The 10,570-nt window shown below is 40.4% G+C and overlaps 1 protein-coding gene across 6 annotated transcripts in view; it reads left to right on the forward strand.

Moving 5' to 3' along the window:
* The first annotated feature begins 227 nt into the window (after window positions 1–227).
* BICRA (BRD4 interacting chromatin remodeling complex associated protein) overlaps window positions 228–10,570 on the forward strand; it is a 101,025-nt gene continuing 90,682 nt past the window's right edge. For 2 of the 6 annotated variants that reach the window (XM_081921888.1, XM_081921885.1), the window contains exons 1-2: window positions 228–426; window positions 4,303–4,431. The gene's annotated coding sequence lies outside the window, so the exon portion shown is untranslated. The remainder of the gene's footprint in view (window positions 427–4,302; window positions 4,432–10,570) is intronic. The other 4 variants (XM_081921882.1, XM_081921886.1, XM_081921884.1 and 1 more) reach the window with 2 other exon arrangements.

The raw sequence follows: 10,570 nt of genomic DNA on the forward strand, positions 1-10,570 counted from the left end.
CAGCATAACGATTGCAGTACTGCAAATGTACAGCTGTTGCTCATGTGTTGTATAGAATCCAGATGTCTTTCAAGGTAGTGCCTCTGTTGAGAATAGATCTCATCCAAATCACTTGTGTCTATGGGATGTGATTTTCCTTGTTTTCCCTATCAGTAAGTGTGGTGTGGAACAAGGCTTGACAAGCATATGCATACGGCATATCTAGAGATAAGCAGCCCTACTCCCCTCCCCGCCTACCCAGCATGCCCTGGGAGTGTAGGAAGTTGCTTTACACCAAGTCAAGCCATTGACCTCCCTGGCACAACGTTTTTTGCACTACTGTATTGGCAACAACTCTCGTTTCAGATAAGGGGAATTTGGAGATAAGAGGACTGAAACTGGAACCTTCTGCATGCAATGCACATATGCTCCACCAGTGAGTTTCAGGTACTCCCCGATCCATACAAATTCGTTGTTTTTACAAGTTTAGTTTTCGAAACGTGTTCAGAATGTCTTCCCACTGTCTTGCTCAGGCGCGAGTGTATCTGTGCACATTTGTAAAAAAAAAAAATGCTTAAAAACTAACATTAGCAAAATAACTCCCACTGTAAAACCCTGCCATATTGTGAACTGCATAGGAGTAGACTGTACGGCTGCAATGGCTCTTGCTTCCGAGATGCATCCCCAGGCGCAATCGGAGTGTTATCCCAAGCTACAATCCGCGATCGAGTCCAAAGTTAAACGATTTCTGATTCGTTATTAATGTATTGCATTTAAGTTCGCCGACAGTAGTGGAACGGCACGTTTGTTTTGTTTTATGAAACTGCAAATGGCCATGTAGAGCAGAAAACCCTCTTCAATCTCTTCCTTTCTCAGCTTTATTATTTATTTGTTTTTAAACTCCCAATCGGATATGTTACAAAAACGCTGAGGAAAACGTGGTTTTTCTGCTCCATTGAAATGATCCGGGAGAGCAAAGCTGCTAAAATCCTGCCTTCTTTAAAAACTCGCCGTGCTCGTTTGCCTCCACGCTCGCAGCTCTGCCTTTTATAGAGCACCAAAGCGAGTCCCACCCAAGTTTAAACAGAATGTAAGAGATAATTCAAATCCAGCCAATCGCAGGGTATAAACATAGCAGAAAGCCCTACCCCCTTATTAATTACCCACGCTAGTCAATCATATTTAACCTGTCTAATCAGGGTGACGGGTGCTGCCTTTAGCCCATCCCATTACTTTCTGATCTGCTCCACTTTTGACCAATCAGGAGAACTCTCTCTCCGGCAAAACCAGTTTTTAATTAGTACGCCGAGGACCCTTTCCTGAGCTGTGCTTTCAGCTGCCTGATCTCACAGCCCGTTTAAGACGGTGCCTGTCTGGCTGTTAGCTTGGAATTGGGAACATCTGCATATAGTACTGTACTCTCAGAAAGCCTTGGCTTCTTTCAATGTGTGTGTTGGCCGTGTGTCTTGCTGGATAAAGCATGCAAAACAGTAATTAAGAGTTGTCCCGATTACATTTACTTATGTGACTGACTTTAGAAACGTAATACTGAGGGAGTGAAGCACTGCACAGTAATGTCTTGGGTTTGCTTTTGTTTTGCTTTGGTACTAACGAAATCTAGCAGGAAACTGCTTGATAGAGGATCTAGAAGTGCATGAGTTGTGAACTATGTGAATGTATTTATGTATAGTCCAATTATTGTCTGCTATATGTTTACTTCGCTACAAACTGCACCAGATTCAGCCTCCTGTCTCTTTTGGTACTATTTTGTAGCTGCACTGAATGTAGGGCATTAACAAAAAAAATTCTATAACAGGCTCAATTAGTATTTATGTATTTATGAGATAAAGAACATTTATTTTGATTAGTAAACCATAACCAGAAAGTATGCATGGAATACTCCGTTCTAGAGCAGCTAAGCAAAATCTCCATAAGTAATTATAAACATGGTTATCTTTAAGTTCTACTGAACTAAACTTTATTATTATTCAGTTTCTTAGCTGGAATCCTGTGCACACTTACCGTACTAAAGAATAAATCCTCGTAGATACAGTAGGATACATACAAAGATAGCCCATATGATGCTATTCAGATGTCGAATTACAGCTCCCACAATCCCCAAGTACTGTTCATACTGGCTGAGGCTTATAGGAATTGTAGTCCAACAACACCTGGAGGGCACCACATTGGCTTTCCTGCTATCAGTTTTATACTATAATTATTTTTCTGTCTGCAAAAGGTATTAGAAGTGGTTTATTTGAATATCTCTTGTTTAATATGAAACTTACCCCTCTGTGTTTTATGCATTATAGGTAGAACGTTGCACATTAAAAATTGCTTTATTGTTATTAACACATACTTATTTCGTTATTAGTTGTTTTGTTTCTGTGGTGTTTTGACGGTGCAGTCCAGTCTTGTGTCTTCTGGGAAGCAAGCCTCATGGAGTTCAAAAGGCTTATTCATGTGTACAGAATTGCACCTTAAATTCCCTGATACCAAAAAGAAAGGCTGGGTGTAGCTAGTAGATCAAATACGGGGTAGGTAACGCCCATTACAAGTACTCATACAAACAAATGAACACATGTGCCCATTCAAACAAAGTAAGATGGGTAGAACTTCAGAAGTTGCAGGGTTTCTTCCAGTCCTCAAGATGCATGCATTAGTTGTAGTCTGGCAGGAATGGAGAACCTGTGCCCTCCCCCACTCGCATTGTGCCTGATGAAGCAGTGGTACCAATATGGTTTGCTCTACATTCTACAAAAAATATCCATGAGCGCCTGCCATTCTAATCTGGTCCCACCAAGTCCCATACGTGCCTGCATGGAGCAGTTTTACATGTTCCCAAAACGCTGCACTTAGCATTTGACAGATAATTGCATTAGTTCTTGTGGCTTCATCTCAAGAAGTGTGCATGCACACGAAAGCTCATACCAATAACAAAGTTAGTTGGTCTCTAAGGTGCTACTGGAAGGAATTTTTTTATTTTGTTTTGAGGAGCAGGCTAGGTTAAGAGTAGTGAAATGAGGAATAAGGGAGAATGAATAGCCAGTAGGGTTAACTCAGCCTGCCACGGATGGCAGGGTAGGTGATGTGATGTGATTTTGAAGAGACGTGCAGATGAAAGGGATTTGATGATGGCCTTTTCAGGCAGGGAAGCTTTTACAAGAGTTGAGAGTAGTAGTAGAAGGCAGAATAATTGGGGACACACACACACAAAACTACATTTGCACAGGATTGCACCCATAGAATCCAATATGGTCTGGTATAAGCAGGAAATATAATTTAATTAGTACACCCCAAGTCCTGTAATTTAGGGGTGAAGAGAAGACAGATCATACTCCAACTGTGCCCAACTACAACTCCCATCAGGCATGTCCATGACCAGGGATGATAGGAGTTGTAGTTCAGAAACATCCGGAGAACCAAAAGTTTCCCACACCTGGAGTAGTGTTCTGGCTTCTGTAAAGTGTGCGTTACAATTACCTTTGCAGGAAGTATGACTCAAACACTTGGCCTTTTCTAATAGACTTGGCTCCCTTGCCTAGTTTTGTGATATGCTCAGTGACCTTAAGTGTGCTTATTGAGATGCAAGTCCTACAGAGTTCAGCAGGGCTTACTCCCTTGTATGCTTGCTGGAATTAGTACACTTGGGGCTGTAGTTGCTTAAACGACTGGATGGCTCTCATATAAAAGTGTCATTTTAAACCTCTGGTGGGGATGTTAGCAGTTTCAGCCAAAAGCCCTCTGATGCCAGTCTGCCAATCATTCACATTTCATAGAAATGACAAGTGCTCCTTCTCTCTTTGTTCAATACGAGTTGAGCTTTTTTCTTCTTAAGTTGAAATTGGTTGTTACTAAGAAGCTCGCTTCGAATTAAGATCCCACCCATGCTTTCCACCCGCGTAAGGTCTGAAAACGCTCCCACCCCCACCCCCACCCCCTCCGTCTGCTTGCGCCGAGCTCTTCCCTCCTGAGGATGCGAAGCTTAGCTTGAAACGCACGTCAATCATGAAGGTCGCTTAGTGTGCCTGTGCCTTTAATTCACCCCGCGCTTGACAGCCCCGTGGTAATAATGTCTTCGTCGGAGGCTCTCCTTTGAGCGTGCGCGCGCGTGTGGCTATTTTGAAAGAGAGAGGGGGGTGGGGCAACACAAATGCAAATTAAGTGAAAGGGGTGGAGGGAAGTGGCTTTCTTTTTTTTCATCGTTTCTCTTAAAACGTAATATAAAAATTTAGCTGTATGTTACCTTCCCCCCTCCCTAAACCCTCGCCTTCCGTCCTTTTATTTTATTTTAATCTTTTGCCTACCCCTCCTTTTTTTTAGACGCCTTGCTCCATTGCAATCAGGCATTTGGCTGACCCTCTATGAGTCTGTGCCTGCTGGGGTCCTGCCTCCGGAGCCCGTGCGGGGATGTCTCGGAGACCCCGCGCTGACTGCTGCTCAAACATCACGGTGAGTTTGTTACAATGTAGCAATTTCTCTTTAAATCTCTTAACTCTCTCTACCTGCAACTCAGGGCTGTGACAGGGCGAAAAAAACCTGGGGGGAAAGGGAACCGTGTCCCCCCCTCCTTGGGTAGCAGCCCTGATCTCTTTCCATTGCTCCCCCAATCCAGTTCTCCCCCCAAACAGCCTCATATTACTGCGTCTGCAGGGCACGTCTACAGAATACAATGTAGCTTTATAAAATGATACACAACGTTCTAATCGTTGTGGCCGAAGAGGGGGCGCTGGGAGGTTCTCTCCCCACCCCCATCTCTTATTTCGCATATCCCCACAGCCTTCTAGAATAGGTTTTCCTTCTCCACCAGATTTGGGGGGGGGGCGCGCTTTGGGAAAAAGGGGAAAAAGAGAAGAGATGATAATTCGCAGCGTCGGATGGTTATGTGTCGGGTTTTGATTTCCCGGTTGCAAAGGCATCGTCTATTTCGCTTTCCCCACCCCCACTCCACCTCCAAAATAAAAGCAAAGGATGCCCCTAGCAGATGGGTCTTTTCGCTTGGTTTTTGATTGCTTGGATGGTGGGATATAAAGCACAAAAAAATGACTATTTTCCTTGGTGTCGAATTTGAAAAGGGAAATCCAGGGTTATAGGTATTTGCTTTTTAAGACATATCCAAACACTATAGTAAAAATTAATTCTTGAGCTCTGTAAAACAAGGAAGACCTGCCAAATACGGGTTATCCTCTATTAACCTTCTCTCCACCTCTTTATGAAATCTCAAACTTGAGCCTCTGGCCTTGTCTTGTAAACCGCTGCTTGTTTGTTTTGTGCTGATTTGGTTCAAAAAAAGCAACAATACAACTCAGTGATAATACATTGGATAGAAATTTTCAATGTTTGGTGTGTTTTTTTGGTAGTCAAATGGGATGTTGTACGCCTGCGATCCATTCTTGTGTTGTCCTGAGCATATATATTTCCAGGAAATAAAAACATATTTTTTTGCTTTTCAGATGTGCATTTTGTGTGTGAATCATGGCTGCCCCCCCCTTAGCACAGTTATGTTTGGGTTTTGCTTCTTTTTATATGCTTGTGTACACATTTGCAATACATTACAAACTTTGGTTCTCTGTCCTGTCCTGTCCTGTTGTTCTATATGTCCCAGTTAGTTGTCCAATCTCTTCTGGAGTTTATCCAAAGAATTGCATACCTCTCAGTTCAGAATAATAAACAAACCGCAAAGCATAAGAGGTGATTTTGTATATGTTTGGTAAATCCAGTGTTTTTCAAAAGTGCTTCTAAAACAGCTCTTCTTCACCATGATCAGATTCATATTCTATGGACATCCCTGTAGTGACTATATCAGGAGTATTGATACTATATATATCAAAACATTATACAGTAAAGCTGAGTGTTCACTAAAAGGAGTTGAAGTATTGTAGTGGATTTGCCCATAATCATATACTTGATTGTTTGGGGTATCTGAATATATTCAATATAAGGAGAGGTTTTCCTTTTTATTTGGTTGTTTATAAAAGTAACTACACTGATCTAAAATTAAAAGTCAAGGTGATATGAGTTGGGGTTTATTTTGCTTGTAATTCAGGTTCACTTACTTGCTATATTCCTGAGTTTTTACTTAAGTGCTCAACCAGTCAACTGTTTTACTGAAATTACCTGGCTAAAAAATGTGTACAGATGACATTACTCACACTATGATCCTAAGCACATTTGTTTTAAAGAATGTCCCATAGAAATCACCCAGATAGCCAAGTAAATGTGGGTAAGATCAAAGTCTTAGAATCAGAATTCTAGGACAAGATTTGAAGTCTATATTGTTAGTGCTTGCTGGAAAAAAAATCCAATTATTGCCATGTCTTTTTTAAAAAGATCAACTGGAACAATTCTGAATAACTTCCCACCTCTGCTTTTCAAAAAGGAGAACTAAGTGTTGTTGTTGTTTTGTTTGCTTGTTTTTAAAGAACATATGGTATGTTTTCCACAACTGTGACTTAGAAGTTGTTCTGCCTTTTTGTTGTGCCAAATTACCATGTATCCGTTGATGCTGATATTAAATCCAGTATGAGTTGAACTTTTATTATTTATATTTCTCTCCCACCAAATAGTAAATGTATTTCTAATACTTGACAAGTAGAAAATAATGGTAGCCGCGTGGGCCCATAAGAAAATTCCAAAATCCTTATTATGACAATACCTGTATTAGGCCAACCAAAATATCAGAAAATAGTGTGCAAGCTTTCAAGTTCTCTAGAACTGTTCATCACTTGAAAGCACTAATAGGTTCAATCCTTGCTGTTTTGTTTGGAACACTGTTATTATAGTGTCCCTTTAATGCCAAATATTTCAGGATATTAATACAGTACATGAACTGAATTTCTTAATCACAAAACGCAAGAAAACCTGGAATGCATCTTTTATTTGTATGGCAGGATGCTTGAGAGGTTTAAGAATGTTATTGACACCCTCTCCCTCCAAGTTTTTTTTTAAAAAAACTATCTGATCTTCCACTAGGAGCTCCCCCACCCCGTTATATGCATAAAGAGATCATCAAGAGAAGGTTTTTAGATAATGCTCATTTGTAACGGCAGTTTTGGTGATGATCTGAAAAAGAAGTTCAAAATTGGAGAGTACTCTTAGACCCGGCTTTGCCCCTAGATGCAAGGGTAGCAGCTGGGGTTTGGAGTGATTTGCCTAGTTTAGGCTGGTGTTTTAGATGCATCCATCCATGGGAAGTTCTATCCTGGCTATGGTGACACATGCTTTAGTTACTTCCAGACTTGATGACTGCAGTGCACTCTACACGGGGCTGCCTTTGAAGAATCTTCACTTGGTCCAGAATGTAACCACAAGTGTCTTGATGGGCACTCAGCCTTTGGAGCACATTATACCGATTTACTGCACTGGCTTCCAGTTTGTTTCTCGGCACAGTTCAAAGTCCTGGTTATGACCTTTAAAGCCCTCAGTGATTTAAGTCTAGAGATCTTTCTCTTCTCATACAACTTTTCCTGTTCGTTTAAGATCTGCAAGGGAGGCTCTTCTCAATATCCCAATGATATTAGAGCAGGCATAGGCAAACTCAGCCCTCCAGATGTTTTGGGAATACAATTCCCATCATCCCTGACCACTGGTCCTGTTAGCTAGGGATCATGGGAGTTGTAGTCCCAAAACATCTGGAGGGCCGAGTTTGCCCGTGCCTGTGTTAGAGATATGGTTGGTTGAGGGTTAGGAGAGAAACATTTCTGTGGCTATGCCCAACTGTGAAACTTGCTGTCTTGAGGTTTGGTCCACTCTCTTTTGATCTCTCTTGGTGCATATTGAAGGCATTTTTATTCTATTGGGTGTCAGCCTACTGAGTTGAGATAATTCAGTGGTGTTTTAGTGGACATGCATTGGTTTTTAATGCTGTTTTACTGATTGGTTACTTAATGTTTGTAAACCACCTTGATTGCAATAGGAGGAAGGAGTATAACCTTAATAAACAAAATTGGGGGGACGACGACTTTATACCATAATCTAGAAACTAGCTCTGTACTAGCTACAGAGATAGAGGTTTGTTGAGCATGCAGGAGATTCATATATCTGCAGTAAGGATACCACCCTGCTTGGGTTTGCAGAACTGCTGTATCTCAGCATCATTTTCTCTATCAGAAAACATACTGTTTTCAAAATAATTTCTTAGACCAGGACCCAGGATTAGGAGGGGCTTGAAAAGACAGACACAACAGCAACTTCCTTTAAGGAGAATTCACAGGATGCTTGTCCATGTACTATCAGACAAGTTTGGGTAGAGGCGTGGTTATGCTGTTGCTCCAAGAGTCCAGCTTGGAGCACAAGCCTGTGCAGGGGATGCCAGCTACTTAATCACCAGAAGTTTGTGCGCATGTTCTGTGCACCTTGGGAGCTACCATGCGTGCTTTGTTAATAAAGAATTAAACCATTTGTCCTCTTTGGTCTGGGTGAGCTCAGGACAATAGCACCAATAGAAATTAATTTCACATTTTCCCCCTACCTCCTTTCTTATTTTTTTATTTATTAATTGCTATACTGCTTGCTTGCCCAGACAGCTTCTGAGTGGCTTGGCATATATAATTTTGTTAGTTCAAAGGCTGTTTTGGCTTGGAAAGGGTTTTGAATTATGCTTCTGGGTAGCATAAAGGCTTTATTTACTTCCGACCCAACACATTTTAATAGTTACAGCAATCAGCTGGTATATACTCTTGTTCTGGAGATACATGAATTTGAAATTGGAAATGATGTAAATCACCAAGAACAGAGGATTTTAAATCATACTAATCTACAAAAAAACAGTTGTTGAATTTTCTTGGTAGAACCTCATATTTAAAGCATGTAGATCTGTGATGTAATACCATGTTCCTTCAGGGTCTTGCCAGGTTTTTGAGTGGCCCACAGCTTAGACAGATAGTATAAGGGGTATATGTTTAAGTGAAATGAGGCTTTTACTGATAAAATTGCTAAAGGTTTATACATGTTGAGTTTTGTTTATTAAGTCATCTGCTTTAAATGGTTAATTGATTTTAGCTTTAGTTTGCATGTGATCCAAATCTCAATAGAAGTCTTTTTGAGATACTAAAGAACAAATCTGCTTGCAATTAAATAAATATTAGCAGAAAAAGAGCATTCATCATGTTTTATTTCTACCCTATGACAATAACATACCAGAGCCAAAATAGCTCCAACACATGAACAAGTGTGCTTTTGACTTTTAACCCTACCAAATATATACTTTTTATCCCAAACTCACAGCCTTAGTTTTAAAGACTAAGCTATTGTTTTTTAAAGAAATTACATGAGGGGAAATACGGTGAAAGAAAAACAAGGCTTGTTAAACTGTCACGTGACTATTTAGGGTCTCTTAGTGAAACTTCCTGATTGCAAGTGTATGTGTGTAAATATTCAGGCACAAATATGTATGCATTGTATTATCTCAAGGGTATCCAGAAAAATGGAGTATCCCTGACTGAAATAAAAAGCAAAACAAAAAAACAAAAATATAGCAGATTTGCTCATGGCCACAAACTATTGGCAACTGGATTTGCAAAATGTATTTATTTATTTTTTTAAAACTGTCGCACTTTTCTTCCTGCAGTGTAGTCGAAAGAAACTAACAACATAGAAATGGGGGGGGGGGTGAATCCAGCCAATATTAAAGCATAAAGAAACACTTTGGTAATCACTCTACAGAGAGCATTCCATTGTGTCAGTGCTACAACTGAATAAGTCGAGGGAGCAAATCCACTTTAGCTCTTCTGCATTCATTACAGTGGAGGTAGCAAAAAGGTAACCAAAATAGGATTGTCACGAGGAGTGAAACATGTATGCTCTTTGTATCACTCAGACTGAGAAGGGTCAGGTGGAGTGCAACTCCATTTTTTGTTTACCTTGTCAAATAAACACTTTGGTTGGGAAAGAGATTTAGTCTTCCAAGGAGGTCTTGCTTCACACTTTGAGAATGTTGACTTAGTTGAAATCATAGGTAGTGTACTTTTTTGTGAATGAAACTCTAAATGATGGTCAACAGTCAGCAGCCACTGGGCCAAATCTGGCCTCCTCTGCTATTAAGCTCTCAGTAACTAATTCAGAAACAAAGACAGATGTGAAGGGAGCAGAAAATGTGGCAATGGGACTTCATGGCATACCTATGGGAAATGAGTTCTTCAATTAGTATTTAGGTTTTTATATTTACATACAATATCCTATATACAAGCATATTTTCATACATAACACCTGCAGAGTCACCAGTTCATCTGTTCTATACTGATTTAAATTTACAAAATAGTGGCCAGTTTTGTTGAAAAGTGTAAGTTAGACTGAATGGGGAAAGTTTTATTCAGGATCTTTGAAAGACATTGATTCAGGTCACATTTAACACTGAGCCAAACCATGGCTTAGCACAAATGTGGGCTCTTAGAAAGGAGATTCTGGCCACTTTGCTCCTCCAGTCCTGCTGTTGTGAGCTAAGCCATGGTTTGACTTAGTGTGTTGTCTCCTCAGGGATCATGATTTGTCTCTTTTAGATAAACCACAAACCATAAGCCCAAGAAGAAATTTGCTTATAGTTTGTGGCGTTTGTTTGGAGCAGGACAAACTATGAGCCCAGGTTCAGATGATG

Source organism: Podarcis melisellensis (assembly GCF_964234715.1).
Source record: "Podarcis melisellensis genome assembly, chromosome: 8".
In the NCBI taxonomy this organism is placed as follows: domain Eukaryota; kingdom Metazoa; phylum Chordata; class Lepidosauria; order Squamata; family Lacertidae; genus Podarcis; species Podarcis melisellensis.